Source organism: Myripristis murdjan, chromosome 12 (assembly GCF_902150065.1).
Source record: "Myripristis murdjan chromosome 12, fMyrMur1.1, whole genome shotgun sequence".
Taxonomy (NCBI): domain Eukaryota; kingdom Metazoa; phylum Chordata; class Actinopteri; order Holocentriformes; family Holocentridae; genus Myripristis; species Myripristis murdjan.
This window is the reverse complement of record NC_043991.1, coordinates 26698981-26722090: the sequence shown is the minus strand read 5'-3', so window position 1 is coordinate 26722090 and position 23110 is coordinate 26698981.

Here is a 23110-nt window from a genome sequence, read left to right as displayed (position 1 = left end):
CAGGATATGCTGTCTGGTATTTATTGAAGAATGTGTGCCTACTTTACTGCATGTAGTATAAGACTTACCTCGGATCTCAATCAGTTCGAATAACCTGTCTAATATAAGGTCAAGGTGAGGATAATTACTATTACTAGGCATAAACCCATTAAGTCATTTCACTTTACCACATCATGTTGCTATAAAGGCTCAGTGTCCCAATGACCAGACAAATAGAACCCCAAAACCCCCAAACCCCTGTAATTTGGTTATATATGAGGTGTTTCTGATCTGCTGAATGTCATAAGTAGAGAAGATGCTGATTGTTATATGGCCTGCAGGAACATTTAATCATTCAGGAAAATGTAATGGAATTGGGATGAATATCAACTGAACATTCATAACATGTTAACAAAACGCGTCATGAGCCTCTTATGAATATTGTTGTGGGTACTTTGACATATTAACAGCCACCGCCACAACTTAAGGTGAATCATTAAATGCAAACAATGAGATGTTCTCTGCAAATAATGAAGGCATCATTTACTTTTTGGACGTATTTATGCATGGCATCGTTGCACAATCAAAATTCTTCATACACCTCAGTCCAAACAAAATATTGGTTTCAAATGCCAGTGCAACTGACTAAAATGGTGAGGTGCTGCTAGAGTAAAAAAACTGAAAAGATAATGCAGATTGATTTTATTCATGCTCTAAAATCTTGCCTGCGAGGAAGGAACTGTGTGGGGCAGAATGCTAATATGGAAAAATGCTTTTTAGCATCTGGGGTCACAACCCTAGACATCTCAGCCAGGGCTCAAATCAATTCCAATTTGTCACTGAAACATTCTGGTGTCTCATTTGCCGGCACAAAATGGAAGCAATCTGTTTCATTTGAGGGGGGACAAAAAGGATGTTTCAGGTCATCTCTGACACATTTATGTCGGTTTTCGGTAACACAGCAGTGGTGCATATTGTGAGTCATGGATTATGTCTAATCTCACTATGAATGCCTGTTTTTGTGGGTATTTTCATTCTGTGACTCCTGGGATCAGTGCAGATAGAATCGTAGCTTGAGTTTCTCTAGAAAGTGTTTAACTATTATTAACCGGTCAGAGAGTCTATTAGTAGGGATTACACAGCGCCTTTCAATCTTTGCAGTGTCCTCGAGCCAACATCCCTTAAGTGGGGTTCAAAATGTCAAATCATTTACATCCAGGTCATGCCCACTGTAGGGCTGAGCAACCATCCACTCCAAAAATAAAACACTCAACCTCATGCAAATGCACACTAACACCTGCAAACACGCGCAATAACATAAACTATCTGAATAAGCAAATACACAAACACAGAGATGCTGCACACACTCTCTCTCACACACACACTGAGTGCCCATACAGTATATGCACACACTCAGCCACAAACAAACAAACTTGCATTGTCTGGATTAAGGGTCCTCTGGGGTTGTCTGCCTTTTAATGGTGTCCTAATTATCCTTTAACCCTAATTAACCTGCATGGACAAGAGCCGGGCTTTGATTAATCCTGCACATTGTTGGCCCACTGTGGGTGGAAATCAACTTCCTCACTCACTCTTTAATCTGTTTTCTGCCAAAGAAATATGCACACACACACACACACACACACACACACAAATGCATCTTTGCTGGTGCAGAGAATCATAACCCCTAAAAGATAGCAGGGCATTATTCCACAAGGACAAATGGAGTGTCATAAGGTTACATTTATTACTTCTAAATGGCGAGTGGAGTTATTTTATTTCTGCGGGCATGTTTAGAACATTTATTATACTTGGCTCGCTTGACGGGAAAACATTCCTCACTCTTCTCAGTGTTTCAACTAGGAATCCTGTTGACACTTTATAAACATCTATACATTACGTTTTACTCCATCTTTCCCAAAGTTCCCCCGTTGAGGTCTTTGTTTCAATTTGATGCTTGTCCAAAGCCAGTGTAGTTTCAGGGCCCTCTCGAATCCCATGCGTTGGGCTTTGCAGAATTGTTATTGCATGAGTTTCTGGGAGTGGTGTATTGAATTCACCACATTGCCTTCAGCTGAGGAAAGAATAGAAACATTTTAAGCATCTGACTAACAAAAAATGTCTGCATTGCTCTGCCCCTTTGAATATAACTGAATATATAACTCCTATATAGTATATCCTCTAGCACAAAATCTACGCTGATGCATGTGTGAAACCTCTCTTGCACGATGAAGTGAATGTACCTATATGCAGAGAGACTGTGAGGAGAAACCCTGCAGTCCCCTGTTTTGGCAGGCCTGATCACATGTACGTACGTTTATATGAGCTTAATGGGTTTAATTTTCTTCCCTGCCTGCTGATGCGAAGGATTGTGGGGGCTGAAAGCTGGAGCTGGCACTCCACCCAGTGATGAAATTAGGGAGGGTCTTACGTGATGGAGAGAGTTTTCTTTTTTGAAACACACTATTCAATTTTGGGCCTTTCACAACAGATGCTGCTACTGAAAATGCAAGGGCAGTGTGTGTGTGTGTGTGTGTGTGTGTGTGTGTGTGTGGGGGGGGGGGGGGGGGGGGGGGGGGGGGGGGGGGGGGGCGTTGTTTGTACATTTAAACAGTATCTCCCCAGCACACATGAACTCTACAGAGTGCCAGGAGGGGACACTGTGGCTTTTTATGGGAGGTATGGGAACTGCTGCCCTACAGAAGCTCCAAGAGAGTCCTACCTAAATCTACAGAGTCTATCCTTCATCATGGTGGGAGAGAATGAGCACATCCATGGGGCCATACGGCTGGCAGCGTCCAGTTGCTTCCCCATCACATCAGTGAGCTGCATTTGATAGAGTGAGAGGAGAGAAGAGATGTTGAGGACCCCGACACCAAGAGCGAGGCCCTGTAGGAAACCTGTGAAATAATTCATCTTATACAGAGGGGTCTTGGGAGTCAAGAGAGGACCTCCCTGTGTGACGTTGAGATGCCAGGCTTGACAGCTGGGGAGCCATGTCTTTGTCTTCTAGGCCTTGGAAAAAAGCAACCTCTGACACTGGAAAGTGCAACAGTCAGATGAACCACAGGCAGAATTACCTTTTCAAGTTTTTTTTTTTTTTTTGACTCTAGTGTTTGTGTTGTGAAACATGTTGTAATAACTATGTCATCGCCATTTCTATTCAGCCGATTTGTGCTTGACAGAAATATTTGCGAGCATGCAGCACTAGCCGACGTCTGTTTAAACAGACAAGAGTTTGCTGTGAGCGTCCGTGTTTTCTCAAGCAGATGCACTAGGACACATTTAGATTGGAAGTTGGAAATATCATCTTAGAACTATCGACATCCAATGGTTTGCAGCTGAAAAAAAAAAAAAAAAAAAACTTTGCTTGAAGTTAAGTGGCTCATACAAGAGGTGTCTTGTATTTTGTGTCGATAGAGAGCAATAGGTCCACAGATGTGAGGGGCAGCAGGCTTTGAGACAGCCATACAGCCGTTGGCATAGCTAGCAGAGAGATAAGTTAATGAGAGTGGAGGGGCTTGACAACAGACGAGGTAGTGGGTAGTTAATTTGCAGACCAAGGAAAGCATTGTGGCCGGCTAAAAGGAACTGTCAGCAGTGAGCTTAGGAGACAGCACAGTCCTATATCATGTTAGAGGGCTGGGGAGAAGGGGAAGGTAATTGAGATGAGGGGCCTGGTGCTGAAGGAGGTTAGAGAGCAGGGGCAGCAGGTTAGTGAAGGAGTAGAGCTTAGCACCACTGACAGCAGCTGCCAAACCTTTCACACCATGCAAAGGCTAAGCCAAAGAATATGACCCCCTGTGGACAGTTAAGTCTGAAGGTCTGAATAGGAAAGCAGGTTGAAGAGCAGAGCACTTGTTACAGCAAATCTAAGGAAGTCAAGCACAGAACAGATTCCAGGGTTATGGAAATCCTGCAGGCTGATGGCTTGGAGAATGCCGACTTGACAGAGCAGAGAGCCGGGCAGGGAGGCAGAAGAGGCAGGAGGTCCAGAGACAGAGGCAGGAGTCGTGCTCAAGGCACTGGAAACAGGTATCAGGCACAGGCAGCGTGCAGACAGAGCTGCAACTAGAATAATAGCTGGAAAGAGACTGACTGGGTAAACAAAGGCTCCAATCTGGCGATGAGGTGGAGTTGGAGCTGCTTCTTTAGAGTCGGCCTAATTGGAGATGAGTGGCAGCTGGTGGAGCTCGTGCACAGCCCCCACACACCTGTGTCCACTCCTGCAGAAACACACACAGACGGAGAGAGACACAGAGAGGGTAGTGTAGGTAGAGGCTGAAGTGGAGGTCATGACACCCACAGGGTCACAAGAATGAATTTCAACAGACTTTTTTCACAACAGCCATTTTGCCATGAAATAGCAGGTATACACTAATGATATTAATTGAGGTTTCATTCCATTTAAGTGTAACAAACCCTTCCCAATGAAGCTAAATGCACAACAGCAGGAGGCTGGTTCTGTTAGACCAAAAAGGAACAGAACCTTCATTAATGCCATGGGTAACACTGGGTCTGTCTCAATCGAAGGGCTAGATGACTTCTAGGTCGCAGCCTACGGTGCCCACGTAGGAGGCGTCCGACGTAGGTGCCGATATCAGGTATCCCGGAACTAAAAGTTTAGTGAATTGGGACGGTGTAGCCTGCGGAGGATTCCTACGTCATTATTATCGAGGCTTCCCGAAGCGCATTCGAGTGATGCAGCGTAAAATGCCGAAGTAGGTTTCGTAGGTGTGTCAGTGAACACCTGTGCATGAAACCAAACGATAGGCAGCTTCAACGCTCTCAAGATGGACAACATTGATCCTGTAGTTTTATGTATTTTATTTTATTTTGTCTTCGTGAAGACGCAGAAAATTAAGATAATTGTTACACCTCACAAATTGCAACAGACAATCCCAATTAAAGTAATTGTACACATGGCTACATTATAACGTACCTGATGTGCTGATGGTTGCTATGGAAACATCATGCAAAATGCCTATCTAACTCATCTAACTAAACTTGCATTTCCAGGCGTTGTTGGGATACAGTTAACAGCTAAACCCAATCTATGGTGGTAATTATAGGCATGAAAATTTATAAAAACATCATGATATAAACATTAAGACGGTCTAAAACAGGCTTAATAATTCTAGCAACGGTGGCTGATCCAGAAATTCAACCGGACCGAAAGGTACCCTGGGAAGTAGGCTGTAATGTCGGCCGCGAAGCATCGTGGAGGTGTATCCTGCAAATTACTCAGAAATAGGCTGCATCTGTCGGCTGCATTTGCAGGACCCTGCGCGGTAAAATTGAAATGGGACAGCACTTGTCGCGCCGCCGTGACGTAAGCAGCCTACAAATACGACCTAGGTAGCGTACAGCCTTTGAATTGGGACACAGCCACTGTGTTTGTGTATGCTGTTGCTATTTCACACAGGTGACAAGGGAGCTGCTGCAGAGGGGTGGGGCCTGCCGGGGCAGAGGTCCACCGTCTGCCACTTGGTGCAGAAGGATGCTTTTAACGAGGTGCAGAGAGGACGTCATTCTCCACAGCTGGACCTCAAGCAAGAGTTGATGGAAGAAAACACACGAAAGTGAGTCGCACACAACATTAGGTTCTGTCTTCCATTTTAATTTCTTATAAAGCCCCTTAATGGATAAAAAAGGGAGAAAAAAAATAAATGGCTGAGAAACAAAAAAAAAAAAAAAAAAATGGAAGAAAACACTTTACATAAATTCTCTCGCACAACTTTTTGAGTCTTCCTGAGAAACTTTTGAGGGTTTGCAAGTTAAATGTCAAAGTGTGTATTCTCGCTCCTTTGGGTTATTTCATTCCCAAATCAATATTTTTTCTCCCCCATTTCCACTTAGGAGCTTTGCCTTTCATTTCTTCATAACATCACACATCGTGTGTGTGTGTGTGTGTGTGTGTGTGTGTGTGTGTGTGTGTGTGTGTGTGTGTGTCTGTGACTGTGTGTATGTCCGGTATCGGAGCATTAAAAGAATACTGAATTCTATTATAATGTCCTCTCCTGTCTGCAGTAGTGTTATCAAGCTGCACTGGTTCCTGGAGAGTTCCTGATTGGCTCCACCCGCTGTGCTGCCTGTCGAAACCAGACCCATAATCCTTCCAGTTTTTGTCTTTCAGTGGCAAATAAATCCTCTGTTTCTCTCTGCCACAGTCTCCATCTACAGAGGTCCCTTGAGTGTATGTGTTAATTAAAGAAAGGTATCACAATGGCCAATCAATTCAACAAAGGCTGTTTTTCCTTGTTAGCCAATGATAATTTGTTATTTCTACCTTTAAAAAAAAGTTTTGATAGAAATGGTGTTTCTTACAATGCTGTTTGACAGACATTATGTCATTGAAGCTACATCCCATTGAACTGCTGTATCCTGTTGTTCAGGTGTACATGTGTGGGCATGGCACAAAATGCCCGAGTATGTGAGTCAATATCATTATAGGGTACCATTTGGTGTCCCGGGCAGAAATCACTCACTTTTCATGAAAAATTTGCAAAATAACAAAACTCTGAGGGTTTATTATAAATGGCCAAACATTTAAACACACATTGGTACAGGGATACATCTTTAAAAGGGTGTTTTTCATATTTAAAAAAAATGTTCTATGATTAGATGCATGTGATTTTGCCATGTCCCAAACTCCTCTCTACTAACTTCACTGAGTGAAATAAGTAGATAAATGATATACAATGTACAAACCTTTTACATGCTCTTGTTGCTCTCATCAAGTACTTGAATAAAATGAGTCAATTGGATCATTTATGGTCTAATTTCATAATAATAATAAACGTTTCGCATGTGTCCCTATATTTGCTGTCCACCCCGTCATTAGGTGGTTACTGCCACTAAAAGAAACCACCTGCTGTAATCAGTGACATCACTACCACTGCTTTGTCTTTTACAAATGGAGTGAAGAATAGCTCCTGCAGAGAGAGTACATATCAACATTTATATTTTGACATTTTCATCATTTTATGATTGAACTTGAATGTGTTCAATCTTAATGTGTCCACCCTGTCATTGCAAAAAATGAATCTATATAAATGATTTTCAGAAATTCAAAATATGTTTGTTAAAGTATACAGAGTCACCTTCCTAACGGATACATGTTGCTAGCTAATGGCCCAACATGTGCTCATTAAATGCAAACTTCAGCCAAAAACGTCCACCCTGTCATTGTCCACCCCGTCATCAAGTCTAGTTTTATAACAGTTTATAAGTTTTTCAGTGTTTTTTTGTGATAGGCCTACATTTAGGGACCAACATGTTTTTGTTTTGTTTATATTAATCTTGTTTTTTTCGTCTAGTTGAAGGTTTTATTTATTTATTTTTGCTGTTGTTGAGTGTCATTTCCAAATGTAGCCTACCTGTGCACAATTCAAAATACAGTAGGTGAAAAAAGTCATGTTTTGACAAAAAACATTTGTTGACAAAACCGTAACATTGTTTCCTTTAAATATATATGAGGCACTTCACTATTGTCCACCCTGTCATGCCAAGGTCCACCCCGTCATGTCATTGTCCACCCCGTCGTGTTCATGTTTTACGTGAATAAATTATTATTTTCACAAGTTATCAAAACCTTTTGTGTGATTTTGCTCTGAAGAGATTAGGGCCAAACAGTATTATTTCAAAGTTTGACCAGATACCTTTATTTATAGAGTTTATTCAGAAAAGAAAGTACAACTTTCACAGATTTTACATATACAAACATATTTTTCCATAATTTCTGTATTTTTGAGAGATGTTTTCCACAAACTAAAATATATTCCTGAACGAGGGACCAAATACCTTTCTGAAAATGTACATTTTGTAATCAATATATGATTAGAACATATTTACTCTATTTAGAAATTGTCCCATGACAGGGTGGACACATTTTGCAATTCGCTATGCTTGCAGTCAATTTCTAAAAGGTGCAGGAGCTTGACCAACATGCATTTCTAACAGCTTAAGGCCTACTTTATACAATGGATATGGAGTTCAGTGGAAAATCTCATCTTTTTTTGTGTGACATTGGGAAGTCTCAATGGCACTCTATACTGATATTGACTCATGTGTGTGTGTGTGTGTGTGTGTGTTTAGCTGATGTTTTGTATATACAGAACATTGTGTGGGCTGGAGAAATGACTGTGTAAGCCCATTCAATGACAAACCCCCCATTGTTATCCATCCATTTATCACCACAAAAATGTCAAATAACAACAAATTGTGATAACTTCTGTGTGTATTTTTTTTTCAATGTGTTTGTACATCAGTTCATGTATTTGAAAAAAAAAAAAAAAAGAAGAAGAAGTTGCATTTCATGACAAGTAGCGACAAGTGTCCTGACAACAAAAATATAATTAGCCTCATTTTGGATTCTGTTTATTATCTGTGATCTGAGTCACAGCTGTTTACATACAGACTTATTCTGGAGTTATTGACTATTCACACTGAGTCCTGTCAGATTTGTTGCTGCCTGCAGGTCAGTCAACTGGACAGTGTCAGAGGTTAATGCTAGCTTTGTAAAAGAAGAACCAGACAGATGGGGGGAAAAACTCCTGGGTTATTATTATCTCTCTTTTGCTCACTGATTTGTAAAACTAAATGGTCGTGTTTGGTTTTTACAATATTTTGAAAGCAATCAGTCAGAATGACAAACACAAAACAAGGTTTTCAGAAAGGATGGGAAAATGATGTCTTTTGAACATAACAGAAATATAGTTCATGCATTTGTTAATAAAATTTCAGATAGGAACACAAATGTCAGTGACACAAATTCAAATTCATTTATGACCCTTAACCTGTTAAACTCTTATTTTCCCTTTAATGTCCCATTTAGTAGCCTAAATGGGACATTAAAGGGAAAAGGGAAGGGAAAAGTTATGATTTTTTTCAGTGGCCTATCGTGTGACAGTGTCAGATACATATTCTCTATCTGCATATTGCAATACTTCACTGAAGCTACATCACGTTTAAATTAAGTTTAATATTCAAAACCAATATAAGTTACAACAATCACATCACTTCCTTTAATAATAATAATAATAATAATAATAAATTTTAAAAGAATCTCAAAGTGCTACAAAAGCCTAAAATAACATAACAAAAACACAGAGAGCAGTAAAACAGTAAAAATGTGTTCAAATTCATTTCTACGTATGTTTGTGTGTGTGTGTGTGTGTGTGTGTGTGTGTGTGTGACACTGCGGCACTCTAATGATGTGAGAAACATTTCTGCACAATTTAGACAATAAAGAATTATCGCCTTGCCTTGTACAAGAGGTACACTCAGGCATGACTGCTGTCTGATATGCTAACAAGCTAGCAATATGCTGAGCAATATGCTGGCTCATTGTCACCATCACAGCTGCTGCGGTGTGTTTAGCTTCAGTGCTTTCACACCACCAATACAGTTGGTTTGTCTGATTGGATGAGTTAACTAATGATAGATGGTTTATACAATCGCTTGCTATGTGTTTGCTCATTGCTGTGTCCCCTTCTCCCCACAGTTTGAACCCAGCAGTGCCCACACTCTGTTTCATGTGGTGAACAACAGAAACACCATGAGAGCATGCCTGTGCCAGGCTACTCATCCCCGACCTTGTGAAGCAAGCTATTTTCAAGTCTACAAAACTGGAATGTGCAATCAAGCCGCAGAAATCCCAGAATAACAGACACTTGTATTTCTTGAATTCATAGCTGTAAGTTGTTTCAAAATGAGAGCATGTGATTTCATTTACTCACTTATTCTATGGCACACTATTCCTGATTTGTAGACATAAATGACAAGTTGCAATTTTGTGATTTTTTTTTTTTTTTTTTTTTTTTTTTGTATACTTGTATTTGTAGTCTCCATGCAACAGATCTCAAACACAACCACAAAGTTTAATAATCAGGTTCTTGAGATTAATTTACATGTTTTCCCATCTTTTTTAAACAACCACATGTCAGTATAGACCAGAAAAATCCTCCACTTTCAGCTAAATGTACACCGGCTGAGGCTACACATGGGTACGGTGTGACATTTGTGTTGCTGAACGCTGGAGGGATAGTGACCTGTCAATCAAACAACATGTCAGAGGACCTAAAACTGGCTGTTTCACAATTTCACAGAGGAAATGTTTTTTGGGGGTTAATAAGAGGACAGAACTAGAGTGTGTTCCATCACATAGGCTGTTTGAATGTTGTAGCAGTGCCCCTGTGATATGGCCTCCAAATGAAGTCACACACCTCAAGTAAAGGACTGCATTTATTTCCTGTCACAAACACTGCAGCTGGACCTCATATCCAGTATTGTGCTCCATCACTCCCCTGATTAGATTGTAGGAGGGCCATATGTAGTTATAAGCAGGACTGCAGCGGTAATGAAAGCTTCATCTCAGCTACCACACTGCAGCCTCAGCTCATACACACCATCTATTATCTACTCTTTACAGAAAGGCTTCCACAGAGCTAATTCATTTTGGAAAAGCCAAAGGCTCGCCCATAACACACTGCTCTTCGGTGGTGTCTTTGGCAGCTTGTCCATTGCGCATTTTATATTAAGATAAGCTTTCAGCAAACTAGCCTGAACTGTTCTTACTACTTGGTAAAAACTGCAAAACCAGAGATTCAATAATATGGATTGGGAAAACTGTTTGCACATGCACATGCACATACTGTCTCATGCCCATCTTGTGTATATCTCTTTAGTCTGCGAATGTAATCAATGTGTTGTGTTAGCATCAATACACATAAGAAGCTGGGTGTTTTTTAATCCTCAGCTATCAGGAGTGGGTGTTGTGTTCAAAAGTGTGCAAAAGAGAAAGTGTGCAGCAGGGAATCAGACTTGAGTGTCTCTAACCCAGGTAACTAAGCGTAAATGCCCCAGAGGAGGTACATAAACGCTGTCTCAGATTTGCAGAGATGAGTAAAAAGTGTTCACATCCTTGTACACTTCACAACACCATTGGTTATAACATTTGAGTGATGGAGAGGGAGGTGTTTTAAACTTCTGGAAAACTGCCCTCCTGCACTAGGACAGGATACTTAGGGTCACGGTAATATCCTCATAAAAGCATCATCATAAAGCATGCATGGTTAACAAAAACGAGGCGTCCTGCTCTGCTAGCCTGGTACCTTACAGTTCTGCCCTTTTTGAAGGTGAATCGGTACCTAAAGTTGTATCTCTGCCCCATCTGCGAAATTATACTTACATAATTTGTGAATCCAGTGTAGAGTGTATTGATGTAAAAATAAGGCATATATGGAAAAACAATTTATTCACAATATTATAATAAAGGTCAGACATGATGGATGAACGGGCAAGGCACAGTGGTCTCCAGCGCTCTTCTCAGAGGTCAGGACCAGCATCAGAACAGTCTTAAGAAACAGGAACTTAATAACCACCTGCTCCAGTGGTGGTTATTCATTTCCTTCATCATCAATCGCAGGCCCTAAGCGGGTGGTTGTATGTGCCTGATGCCTGCCAGGAACCTCACCAGGTAGTGGCTCCTGGCTGTAAACTGCCCAAATCCCTCATGGCCAGTGGACATGGCAGCTGCAAACACTGCCTGCATGCAAAATCATGCATAATTATGAGAAAAGAAAAGAGAAACTGGACACTGCCTGCTGTATGCTCATGTCATCGAGGGATGACTGGATATTGTCAATGACGGAGGAAAATAGATCTAAGCCACCTATGAAGTCCCTCTAAACAGCTCCTTCCTCCTGAATCAAAGCAGGATGGTCGACTGAGGTTAGGCCAGGGTGACGTGACCACTGATGTGATGCAGCAGCTGAAGGAGCATCCCCTGGGGCAGGAATGGATACAGCAGCCAATCAAATGGGAGAACCGACCCTCTCCCAATTGGGGTCTGTTGCTGTCCTCAGGGAGAGCCAAAGACTGAGCACACACATCCTCCCATGAGGTAAAAGATCTGCCCATGGCCGGGCAAACTGCTGCCAAAACAGTCCTGCCCGGTCTGGACGGAGCTGTCACTCGTGAGGCTCTCATGGGACGTTAGGTCGGCCCCTGACACTGAAGTGATCAGGGACATGGCGGGCCCTGAGAGACCTTTATGTGGTGGGGGGCAGTGACCCTGTACCTCAGGGACATTGAAAGTGGAAGCACTCTGACGGTCTCCTCTTCTGGGTCCACGGTTGGCTTGGTCATTCTGTCATGTGGCTCAAGTTGAGGTGAGGACCCAAGGGCAGGGAGACAGGCGTAGTCAGAGGGTGGTGGAGAGTATCAGCTTTTATTGTGCCTTCTCAGCATGGCAAAAACAAAACCCAACAGAATGCACTCCAGAAAAGCAGGATGGGGAAAAAAAAAACAAAAAAAAAAACAACACACACATCTTCCAAGAATGGCTTGAGGCAAGAGAGCAAACACGGCAAAAAGCACTATACAAATAAAATGTCTTCTTCTTTTTCTTTTTCTTCTTCTTCTTCTTCTTCTTCTTCTTCTTCTTCTTCTTCTTCTTCTTCTTCTTCTTCTCTTTATTATTACTATTAGTAGCAGTAGTCTTAGTCATAGTGGTACTTTATTAAAAGATCTAAGACAGTGTTTGGCAAAGGGACTCAAACAAACACGTCTCCTGGTACCTTGTCTTGTGTCTTTTTACCCCAAAAGTTCTACTTCTCACCGAGGGGTCTCCTTCAGTTTTGTGTAGGCCACAGGTGATGCCTGTGGGTACCACAGTGGAAGAGGATGATGTCTTTTTTCAAAAAGAGTATGATTTTTATCCTGGAGGCCCCTCCTTGTTCATCTCTTTTTATCTTCCTCGGCTCCATTAAGCCAAATGCTGAAACTTAGTTCATACATGTGCACCGCTGAAACTGGGTGGGAAATATCACCCAGTTAACATCCTTCGGTTGTTTTGTTTTATTGTAAGAAAAAGCCCTCTTATCCTGTCATGATGCAAAAAGGAGTTGGTTTTGGGGGGAATAAGATGGCACTCTTTAATGTATCTCAACTCTGTAGATCTGTAGATCAACTGAAGAATCCTCACTGTGACCTCTAAATGATGTATCTTACCCACTATCCTCTGCACTACTGTCATCAAGGTCCCTCAGATATTCCTTTCCCCATCACTAACCCCACCATGCCTCTGCCCTCTTCATTTAATCTCTCATCCCTTGCTTTTCTTTCTTGCCGTGTCTCTTACATTCCCTTTGTCTCCCTCTGTGGAGCCAATTTTCTCCATTCACTTTTCCATTGCTCCTTATGACGCGAGTCACGACTCATTAGAGGAGTCTGACCTTCTGGGAAAGGTCTTGGGTAAGCAGTGATAGAGTAGGGCTGGCCCATTGCAGAAAGCTATGCTGTAGGAGTGTAATAGGTGTTGCTACAGCCCATGAAGCGGGCTAATGGCCCTTGCACTCTATGCACCATTAGTGTGAAATAAAGACTGGAGGGAGGAAAAATGTCTCCCTATCCCCTTCCCCCTCTTGCCCCTTACATGCAGACATGGATGATATATAAATATACAGCATGTGGTGGCTCTCTGTCTCATTTCGCTAACAACTCCCTTGTATGCTCCTGTTGTTAGAATGGTAACCTGTCAGCTCATTCTGGAGTGTGTTTAGAAACTGGCAGTGCAGTGCAGCTTCTTATCATACTTTCTGTTTTGAGAGTTTGAAACTCACAAAAAGGTCCTCACCACAAGGAAGAGTGGATTTTGAAGGACACATGAAACACTGATCTGTGTTTAAATATATGTGTGTGTGCTCACATATAGTGCTTATTTCTGTATGACATATTATAAGGAGATTTATGTACATGCAACACAAAAAAAACATGGATGAGAGCTTCTTCTGACTGTGAGCACCAAGAGTCCCTGAAGAGTAACATGCTGTCTCTCTGTGGGCTCCCCTCCACTTCATTTGTCTTCTCCTGGGATTTGTCCCACTGAAACATTTTCGTGTGTGTCACAGCTCGAGAACAGAACACACACATTTCAAAGACCTTCTGAGGTCTACTGTAACAATCAGATTAGTACTGACCATCAACACCATCAGCAGCTATGTTCTCCTTAAGGTCTTTCTCCTTAAAACACACACACGCACACACACACACACACACACACACACACACACACACACACACACGCACACACACACACACACACACACACAAAACACTCAATGTCGCAATCCCCTGGTATTTGATCTGTTTTGCCTGTTTCTCTCTTGTTCATCTATCTCTCCCTCTCTCATCCCATCTCTATTTTGTGTTTGGCATTTGCAGTTGTTAGTTCTGTTCATTCAGAAATTACAAAGAAACCTGGCACAGCCCAAATTAGACAGAAAATTTGGATTATATGCAAACAAGAATAGGGGAAAAAAAGCTAAGTAGTAAAGTACCAAATTGCTCAGGTTTCATTTTTATAGTCATTAAATGAGTCTTCAGAGTTTGCTATTAAGATTACAAAAGTCTATTTTTTTTTTTTTTTTTTTTTTTTTTGCTACACAGAACAATGATTGGTAGCTCATTGTCCACTAATGTCCACCGATATTCAGCTCCTGTTGATTTCATGCTACCGCTTCATCTGTTTCATCAAGGATTTTATCTTTGCATAAATTTCCACTATTTTATTGTCCGTGAACCAATCTTGTTGAAGATTAAGAAAGGTACCTTAAGATGATTAGATTTGCATTATGGCAGTAGCATGCAGCTGCCATCCTATCTTCCTTAGTAGATGCTTCTATTAAAAATTAAAAAAAAAACAGTGGCACAAATAAAGTTCATATGTTTTATCTGTGTAGTTACTTGATCTGTAAACATTTGCAACCTGGTTTTGGTAAATTGATGTTACGATGTTTTTACGAATGACATAAAGCTTGTGCAAACAGTGGCCACAGTTGTCCTCGTCCTCAGTAGAAGGATCCAGTAAGTTACTTCAGAGAAGAGTCATTCAGTCACAAGTGACATTCCAGTTTCTTGGCCTTGCTCTCACTAGTGGGATTCTGCATTTGATAAATATGCAAAACCTGATAAATATTGCAAGTTTTGTATTTCCTCTAAATGTGCATTGCGCAATATGTTGATACATTAATGTTGCTGACTATGTATAGTCAGCAATATCTGTGTATTTCCATGAATTTCCTCGAATATTTAATTCATGAAGATATGCCTTCTGTCATTATAGAAAATATCCCAGATTTTATAGTTTAGCATATTTAAATCACAATCTTTCAAATCTATAATGCAGAACAGACCTTTAGCTGTAAAGGAAATGTAATAGTAGTGTAAATGAAGGACGCAAAAGGTAAATTATTAAGTCAGGGTTATTGAAGTAAATGTTTAATTTATCTTGATTTATCGACGATTTGAAGTCATGTCGCCCAGCCCTACTTTAACATACAGGAAATGATGCGTTCTCATATGATGACAGATATTCTTCAAATATGTCTTTGGAGGCTTAGCGGCAAAGGCAGAAGGGAGGCTTACAACGTATGCAGTGTGAAGTTCCTGTGCGTCTGGCCAACCTCCTGCCATGAACTTTAAACATCCTTTCAAAGGCGCCATAGCACGGACACTTGAAACATGTTAAGGCCTTTATAGGCTGTTGCTATTTGAAGCTGAATAGCAGCTGTCTGTTCTCGTAGGTGGGCTGTAATGCTGTGATATAGAAAAATCATTAACCCCTATATGCAAAACAGGACACAGAAAAGACATGCAAATCACAGGCCATGGCCTCACTTTCTACAGTGTGCACTGCCTATAGAGATTCACTGAAGGATAAAGCTGGAATATATGTGATCTTAGTGAAAATTACTGATCAAAGACTGATGGTGTGTTAATTAGGGCACACATCACAGGAGCTTGCTTCTCAGGGGAGAATCTTCACACCACCACATGGTTGATAAGCCCGTGTGTCTCCAAGCATATGCCATTAGATCAACCTTTCCTCACCTGCTTTTCACTTTATCCTCAGTGTGCTCACTGATATCCCGCAAAGCAAAAAGGTTTTAATTACACATCAGTGTTTATCACAGGATGAATCTAACAGACCATGTGACGCTCATCCTCTGTCTGTGACTGGATGGAACTCCAAGGATTTCACTAAAAGCATTGACGATACGGGCAGACATGTTGGACCAGTACTTCCACATCCTGCACAGGATGGTATGCGGGGGGTAAAAAACAAAAAAACACAGTAGCCACTCTCTGCATCAGTGACTTCAATCTTAACCTTATGAAAACAAGGCACCTCCTCTCTCCACATGGTTGCCACAGGACCTTATGTAAACTCCATTAAAACAGCAGCAGAAATGTAATTAGTGTTAGGCATCACTAAGCATCAGCTCAGCAGTATTTCACTCCTTTTCTCTCTCCTTCTCTCCTCCTTCTCTCACAACTCAGAATAGAGAGGGATGCAATTTCCCAAGGATCCAGGAAATGCATACAGAGGATTACGCTGGAAACACAAAGCCACTTGTACTCCAGCATTAGGTCGGCTTGGGTTTCAATACAGTATGAATAAATATTCCTCCCTGGTATTCTGAAGAGCAGCACCATAAAAATAATATATGTATCCTCTTATGCTTTGGCCATTCATTATGTATCTCTCAATAATTAGGAAACATTACATTATTAAAAGTATTAAAAGTATCTAATATTTAGCCGGCGGTCATCAATATGAAGAGCCTAAATTAATCTGACTGTTCCTTTCACATTGACTGACTGCCTTGTCTTCTAGACACTAAGTGAATTAATTAGGTAGTCTCATGTCAGCTTAAGCACCTGAGAGAAAAAAAGGAACAGAAAAAACTGATAAAAATGCATTGTACAGTCCATTAGAGACATATCAGTTACCATGATTTAAATTCTATGATTAATATGCATGCCAGTGAACATAGGAATATTAAAGAATATGAAATTCACTTTTAGGAGCTGGTGTGCATGCTGCATGAATACCAACTAATGACGATCAAACGTTTAGTTGGTGGGACCGTGCTGGTGCAGGTTTTGGCATACGTGTACACGTACCCCTGCACTCTTTGAAATTCATGACAGAGCTAAGGCCCCTGGATTTAATTAAACCAATTCAGGCGCGGTGGCAAAATGGATTGGCAAATGCAGTGCCATGGAACAAGAAGAGGCAAAGTGGGAGCTCATAGTTGCATGGCAACCTGTGCTGCTGAGCCAATGATAACAGCAAGGCTGATGGTGTGTGCATATGCATGTGTGTGTACATATGTGCATGAGAGGTGTGTGTAGAAATGCCTATGTGATTGTACATTGCTCTCAGTGATATAGATGGGTTCTACTCATGTAAATGGCCACTTATGTGTTTTAAGTGTTCACCCTTTCACTCTTTGTGGATTAATCATGCACAACAACCGGCTCTGTATATACAAGCTCTGAAGTGACCAGTTACTGGGGGCAATTTTACTTTCTGGATTTAGCTTCTAACTGTGGGAAGATGATCATAATAGGAAGAGTATTCATTTATCATTTTTCTTTCTGTCAGTCAGCCTATCTTTTTCCTATAATCACTTTGCAATTCAGTGCTCAACCTTTCCAACAGAACTTCAAATAGTATTAACTCTCAGGGGGGAAAAAAGCTGTATTTTATGAATTTAGTTGAACATGGATACATATTTTTTTGTTTTTACTTTTACATGTTATCCATTGGATTAGTGTCTGATAATCCATAAAATCAACCAAGCAATCAATCAGTCAATAAACTAATCAATGCTATGACATGTGAGTGAGCTGAACTAATACAACATTGTCTAAGGCTGCTCACTCCCTAACACAAGTGTGTCTGTACCTAAAAGGAGGAAGAGAATGAGCAGAGCTGACAGTGAAGGGTCCCCCAGCCCAAGCAACGTATAAATGTAAGAAGTTCAGTTTTTGTGTGTATGAGCTGGTCGATCTGTAAAAACAAAACAAAACTGTGGTGGTCGACAAAGGTCAGATGCAGGATCAAGAGTCTCTGTTCATTATACACTATATTATATACACATTATACTCTGTTCATTATATATCACAAATAATTGTTCACAGCAGATTCCTCATGTGTGCCCCCCCCCCCCCAAAAACCTTGTCAGACACACCTGCTTTTATTAGACGGCCCTAACCAATACAACCAGCCAACAAACCAGAAGATAGGAGGCAGGAAATACTAAACAGGAACCCCCCTTTTTGTCTAAAACTCACCCTAAAATCAATCAATCAATCAATCAGTCAGTTGGTCGATCAACTGGCTCAATACTTGGGCATAAATACACTATATTGCCAAAAGTATTCGCTCGGCTGCCTTCACACACATATGAACATGAGTGACATCCCATTCTTAAACCATAGGATTTAATATGATGTGGGCCCATCCTTTGCAGGTATAACAGCTTCAACTCTTCTAGGAAGGCTTTCCACAAGGTTTAGGAGTGTGTTTATGGGAATTTTTGACCATTCTTCCAGAAGTGCATTTGTGAGGTCAAACACTGATGTTGGACAAGAAAGCCTGGCTCGCAGTCTCCGCTCTAATTCATCCCAAAGGTGTTCTCTCGGGTTGAGGTCAGGACTCTGTGCAGGCCAGTCAAGTTCTTCCACACCAAACTCGCTTATCCATGTCTTTATGGACCTTGCTTTGTGCACTGGTGCGCAGTCATGTTGGAAGAGGAAGGGCCATCTCCAAACTGTTCCCACAAGGTTGGGAGCATGGAATTGTCCAAAATGTCTTTGTATGCTGAAGCATTAAGAGTTCCTTTCACTGGAACTAAGGGGCCGAGCCCAACGTCCGAAAAACAACCCCACACCATAATCCCCCCTCCACCAAACTTTACACTTGGCACAATGCAGTCAGACAAGTACCGTTCTCTTGGCAACCTCCAAACCCAGACTCGTCCATCAGATTGCCAGACGGAGAAGTGTGATTCGTCACTGCAGAGAACACGTCTCCACTGCTCTAGAGTCCAGTGGCGGTGTGCTTTACACCATTGCATCCCACGCTTTGCATTGTGCTTGGTGATGTAAGGCTTGGATGCAGCTGCTCGGCCATGGAAACCCATTCCATGAAGCTCTCTACGCACTGCTCTTGAGCTAATCTGAAGATCACATGAAGTTTAAAGGTCTCAAGCTATTGACTCTGCAGAAAGTTGGCGTCCTCTGCGCACTATGCGTCTCAGCATCCGCTGACCCCGCTCTGTGATTTTATGTGGCCTACCACTCCGTGGCTGAGTTGCTGTCGTTCCCAATCGCTTCTACTTTGTTATAGTACCACTAACAGTTGATTGTGGAATATTTAGTAGCGAGGAAGTTTCACAACTGGACTTACTGCACAGGTGGCATCCTATTACATTACTATTACAGCACCATGCTGGAATTCACTGAGCTCCTGAGAGCGACCCATTCTTTCACAAATGTTTGTAGAAGTAGTCTGCATGCCTAGGTGCTTGATTTTATACACCTGTGGTCATGGAAGTGATTGGAACACCTGAATTCAATGATTTGGATAGATGAGCGAATACTTTTGGCAATATAGTGTATGAAGATTCCAAGTCACTAACCAAGCACAAGTATTATCTCTCATGGGACTGTATGCGTGTCTTTTGGAATGCACAAGAGGAATAATACACTACTAACTGCTCCATTACCTACAGAAAACAGCAGGAGTTCAACAAATCACTGGCATGCAATCAAAATGATAGGATGGTTATGAGACCTAAAATTACACAATTAAAAATTAATTATGTCTTAAGTTAATAAAATCAAACCACATTGTTAAGCACACTGTCATGATAAAGCATTATAAAGACCATGCATCTCTCAGACCCACAAGCCAACACAAAAACAGATCACTGCCTGAAAAACAAAACAGGATTATGGTTATGAAACTTCAAAGCTGCATGTAAAACATTCATAGTCAACCTGTATCTAGGCTAAACTTCAGATAAAACCATGACAGTCTCTGACTTCTGTGCCAATCAAAATGATCAGTTTTTTGCAGGCTGCACAACTGACCCAAAATACATGTCCAGGTTTAGGTTTATGTCAAAAATGATGTCCTGATTTTTACAATCTGTAGTAACGTTAGTGGATATTAGACCAAAGATTGATGTGCATGTGGTTAATGTTTATGTGTTTATATATCTGTATGTGTGGGAGTTTTAATTATCTGTCTATCAGCTCTCATGATATTTCTACTAGTATATTACTCTCTGGTTACTGATAGTGTATTTTTATGGTTGGATTTATTTTTATTTTATGGTTGTTTGCACCTTTTTTCTGTGTAACAAATTGAACTACATATGCTGGATGAGATGTGCTGCATAAAAGTTTGATTTTATATGAAGATGTTTGCTAAGACCTAAGAAATGACCTAAGAAATTTTTGCATTCAGTGATGTGGCACCTCCAAAGCTCATACAAATATTATATATATCTAAAGCAGTTAAAAAGAGCCAGAGATGTCAACCCAGTGTTGAAGGTGTAAAAGCAGAATAGAATGGTCAACAGCATCAGATAAGCACCCAAGATCTAAAGGAATTTAAATTTGATATCTCTACAGTCAAAACCAGACAGGAAAAGTCTGCCTCTGTTCATAAATGAAATCAATCGAGTAGATGCAATGTGTTTACCCCCACATCTTGGCTAAAAACAGTACTCTAGAAAATCATTTGTAATTGCATAGGGAGTTCAGGTCTGCTGGCTGGTGAAAATTTGTTGCATTCTCTTGAGGAGTCAGTACTGGCACCAGGGAGTATCTTTGGTTCAACATCAAAAGCAAGAGTAGTGTAAGATGTGCCACTCAGAATTAGGAGCAAATATAATAATTTGCATGTTCAAGTGTGCAAATAACTATAACACAGTACGAGGGTTCACCAGTGTTGTTGATTTATACCAGCTACTCCACTGTTATTGTCAAGGCTGGTGAGATTTTGTCTTCTCACTGTTCTTGGTATTCATGACTCCTAAACAAAGACTAATTTTTTTATGATCACACCTGCCTGTCGCCTGTATATGCTTGCATTTGGGTCCAATCTTGAATCCTGACATCTTCCTTGTCTACATTAGGCTGCTCCAACTACACTATATTGCCAAAAGTATTCGCTCATCTATCCAAATCATTGAATTCAGGTGTTCCAATCACTTCCATGACCACAGGTGTATAAAATCAAGCACTTAGGCATGCAGACTACTTCTACAAACATTTGTGAAAGAATGGGTCGCTCTCAGGAGCTCAGTGAATTCCAGCATGGTGCTGTAATAGTAATGTAATAGGATGCAACCTGTGCAGTAAGTTCAGTTGTGAAACTTCCTCGCTACTAAATATTCCACAATCAACTGTTAGTGGTACTATAACAAAGTAGAAGCGATTGGGAACAACAGCAACTCAGCCACGAAGTGGTAGGCCACATAAAATCACAGAGCGGGGTCAGCGGATGCTGAGACGCATAGTGCGCAGAGGACGCCAACTTTCTGCAGAGTCAATAGCTTGAGACCTTTAAACTTCATGTGATCTTCAGATTAGCTCAAGAGCAGTGCGTAGAGAGCTTCATGGAATGGGTTTCCATGGCCGAGCAGCTGCATCCAAGCCTTACATCACCAAGCACAATGCAAAGCATCGGATGCAGCGGTGTAAAGCACACCGCCACTGGACTCTAGAGCAGTGGACACGTGTTCTCTGCAGTGACGAGTCACGCTTCTCCGTCTGGCAATCTGATGGACGAGTCTGGGTTTGGTGGTTGCCAAGAGAACGGTACTTGTCTGACTGCATTGTGCCAAGTGTAAAGTTTGGTGGAGGGGGGATTATGGTGTGGGGTTGTTTTTCGGACGTTGGGCTCGGCCCCTTAGTTCCAGTGAAAGGAACTCTTAATGCTTCAGCATACAAAGACATTTTGGACAATTTCATGCTCCCAACTTTGTGGGAACAGTTTGGAGATGGCCCTTCCTGTTCCAACATGACTGCGCACCAGTGCACAAAGCAAGGTCCATAAAGACATGGATAAGCGAGTTTGGTGTGGAAGAACTTGACTGGCCTGCACAGAGTCCTGACCTCAACCCGAGAGAACACCTTTGGGATGAATTAGAGCGGAGACTGCGAGCCAGGTCTTCTTGTCCAACATCAGTGTTTGACCTCACAAATGCACTTTTGGAAGAATGGTCAAAAATTCCCATAAACACACTCCTAAACCTTGTGGAAAGCCTTCCTAGAAGAGTTGAAGCTGTTATAGCTGCAAAGGATGGGCCCACATCATATTAAATCCTATGGTTTAAGAATGGGATGTCACTCATGTTCATATGTGTGTGAAGGCAGCCGAGCGAATACTTTTGGCAATATAGTGTATCTGTACACTTGTGTCAGTGATCGATCGCTCAAACACCTGCAATTTGTTCAAAATAATTGTGGTTAGACTATTAACTAAAACAAAGTAGAGATCCCCTGATTTCAGTAATAGCCTCGCTGCATTGGCCACAAGTTAGATTTAGAACTGATTTTAAAATTTGATTACTTTAAACACCAAAAGACATGGATTTGCACCAGATTATACTGCCAATCTTGTAGAGCCTTTCCTCCTCTCTCAGATCAGCTCATAAAGACTGGCTTAAGTTCCCAGACATTTCCCTTAAATTAAAATCTGAAGGCACATGCATTTCAAAAAAAGTCACCTCTGCCCTGGAACAGTTAACCCCTCAAATCCAAACAGGCAAAATCTGTTGCACCATGAGGCAAAAAACATTAGTGGACACCACTAATGAAGCCGCTGTCAATTTAGACAATTGAGATGAACCTCTGGTACTCGTGACAGTGGTACCAGTAGCTCCATATTCAATCTTTGTGGTGACTGAAGCTCTATAATCGGGTTAAGCAGTGGCTGAAGTTCTATGATCAGTGGATTAGTGAATGCAATCGATCAATCAATCCTATCTTCCTCCCCTGTATACACACACACACACACACACGCAAAGATGGACATTATCACTTACTGGGAGCTTTCACTACATCAGGTGGGTCATTGTAATGAAAGGGTGCTCCATAGTATCACTGGCTGTGATACTCAAGGCGAGCAGCCACTCCAGCAGGCCTCTGCCTGCAGAGGACAGGAGAGAACAGCAAGACAGGATGCAGCATCCTGATGTTAATTTCAGCTACATCAGCCTAAAAAGGGATTAAACTGATTCAAGTTTTCAGTTCCTTGAAT